The sequence below is a fragment of the Mya arenaria genome, chromosome 5 (assembly GCF_026914265.1).
Source record: "Mya arenaria isolate MELC-2E11 chromosome 5, ASM2691426v1".
Classification (NCBI taxonomy): domain Eukaryota; kingdom Metazoa; phylum Mollusca; class Bivalvia; order Myida; family Myidae; genus Mya; species Mya arenaria.
Genome location: NC_069126.1, coordinates 21,161,817 through 21,164,497, shown reverse-complemented (window position 1 = coordinate 21,164,497; position 2,681 = coordinate 21,161,817).

Below are 2,681 nucleotides of genomic sequence, written 5' to 3'. Positions count from 1 at the left end.
AAGACATTGATCTTAAAACCAAATGGGTACCACGCTGTGACAATGTTCAAGCAGATACGTTAAGTAGAAATGGCGACTGTGACGACTGGTCTATTTGTAATTGGATTTTCAGATCGCTGGACGAGTTGTGGGGCCCACACACTTGCGATAGATTCGCTACAGACTATAATGCAAAGTGATTATGCTTTAATTCTAGGTACTGGTGTCCGGGTACTTCCGGTGTTAATGCTTTTGCACATATTTGGTCGCATGATATAAACTGGCTTGTTCCGCCTCCACTTTGTTACTAGCGTTGAGTTTTTTCAGCCCGGAGTTTTGACGTCATCAGGCCGAGGTAGAAACGGCATATTTGATGGAAGGCCGCTTAAATTCGGCTTTGTAGCATTAAAATGCAGATTTTGATTTGTTTATGGTATCTTCAGGCCTACGGATCGAGCAAGCCATAGAGGCGGAAGTTCGCGCCGGGGAGGCAGACAATAGCCGGTTTATGGACTTGTTCAAGAAGATGGCTACCATGATGACACAGAGTAAAAGTGACAATACAAATGTCAAATATTTTTCGTATTTTAAGAAGTGGGAACAATTTATTGTGCCACAAGGCGGATCGGCTTTACCAGCTTCGCCTATATATGTGGCACTTTACTTGACAGATTTGATTGATAAAAAGTGTTCAACTAGTGTTATTTCTTCTACTGTTTATGCAATTAAGTGGGCGCATAACATGCAAAATTTATCGGATCCTACAGAAAATATGTTTGTAAAGAATCTTTTAGAGACTGCTAAACGATCGTGTTCAAAACCTGTAGTTAGGAAAGAGCCAGTTACTTCAGATATGTTTATTCAGCTTTGTAACAAATATTCGCATGTTAGTGATTTACTTGTTGTCAGAGATTTATGTATGATAGTTGTATCATATGCTGGATTTTTACGTTACGATGAACTTAGCAATTTGAGATGTACTGATATAAAATTCTTTGATTCATATTTTTCCTTAAAATTAAGAAAAAGTAAAACTGACCAATACAGATTTGGTAACGAAATAGTAATTTGTAAAGGGAATTCTACCGCTTGTCCTTATCTTTTGTTAGAGAAGTATTTGAAATTATCTGGACAGAACACGTTTTCGGACAATTTTCTTTTTCGACCTTGTTTTCGATCAAAAACAAATTATAAACTGATATACAAGGATAAAGCACTTAGTTACACTAGGGCTCGAGAGTGCTTGGTCGGTCGGCTAAGAGAAGTCGCCGGCACGTTAGAGTTAGGCTTGCACTCTTTACGCTCAGGTGGCGCCACAAGGGCAGCAAACTCTGGGGTTTCTGATCGTTGTTTAGAGGCATGGCCGCTGGAAATGCGATTCAAGCTAAGATGGCTATATTGCAGATTCTGTTGAAAAGAGACTGGAAGTGTCTCGAGTTTTGGAATTGTAAAAGAGCTGCAAAACGTACTTAAAATCATATTTCTCAGCCCGTTCTTTTTTTCTACAAGCCATGCGAAATGTATCCAAAAAAGAGCATTTTGTCTTGTTTCTTTTTATTAAGACGAGTATTTAAGTAGAGCTTAGACCAATACTTCTATTGCTTTCGGTTTATGAACGGTAAGATCATTCATTGTGTCTCTACTACTATGTTCAATTAGCATCTTAGATATGTATATCGAATCATGTTTCGAATATTAGACACCACGACCTTTGAACTAGTTACCTTTATATCAATAGGGGTCATCGCTTGTTGGGCGTAACTGCTCTGGGGTTCCACATGAACATTTGCTGACCTGGTTAATACAATATGGTGCATGGTTTTGTTTGCGAACAATTCTTAAGCACTTTGGCATGTGTGGGGCTCAGGAATCGGCCACAGTAGCTGAAACTGTCCATATTCCAACCAGGTTTGGTGGCAGTAGCCGAAGCTTTCCGGAAATGTTGACCGAATACAGATCCTGGAAATTAATTAAAACCATTAACCAAGTCATTAGAACGTAAGCTATCTACCATTTTTTTTCGTTAAAGGATTTAATTCAACGCCACGGTATTGGCCTACTGACCTAAAAACTGACCAGAGGCCCAATATTGCAAGGACAAATGTGATAACTTGATTTAGTAAAAGTCATCATCTTGGCCTAAAAATCAATGTACTGTATCATCTACTGGCCATGACAAACATTCCTGCAAAGTTCAGGTGTTGTACTTTATTGACCGGCAACGGAATTGCTTATTGACGGACAGCCAGCGCCATCAAAGTTTACACCTAGGTGTCTTGTAAGCTTTTCAATATCAACTGATCACCAGTAACCCAAGTTTTGATGCCGTCCTAAATGCTGACTGAAAAGTTGCCACGAAAATGTTGCACCTAATGCGTCTCTTTCAGAAACATGTGGAAGGTTGAATCAATTTGCTTTAAGAAATAATGCATCGAGTACTAACAGTTGACAACTATTTCAACCTTTGGACTGCTGATTAAGTTTTTACAGACTGTTGACCACGCGCTAGTAAGTCCATCTACTGGTCAGGGGCAGCCTACCACTGAAGTTTCATGGTCCTAGGTCAAACTGTTCTTCAAGAAATAGCACGGACAGTCTTCACTCGACTGTTGATCGTGACCTTGAAATCTACTACCCCTTATTATTCGGGGAATTATCCATCATTTCTCAAAATGGGACACACAAAAGAAATAAAACACAAA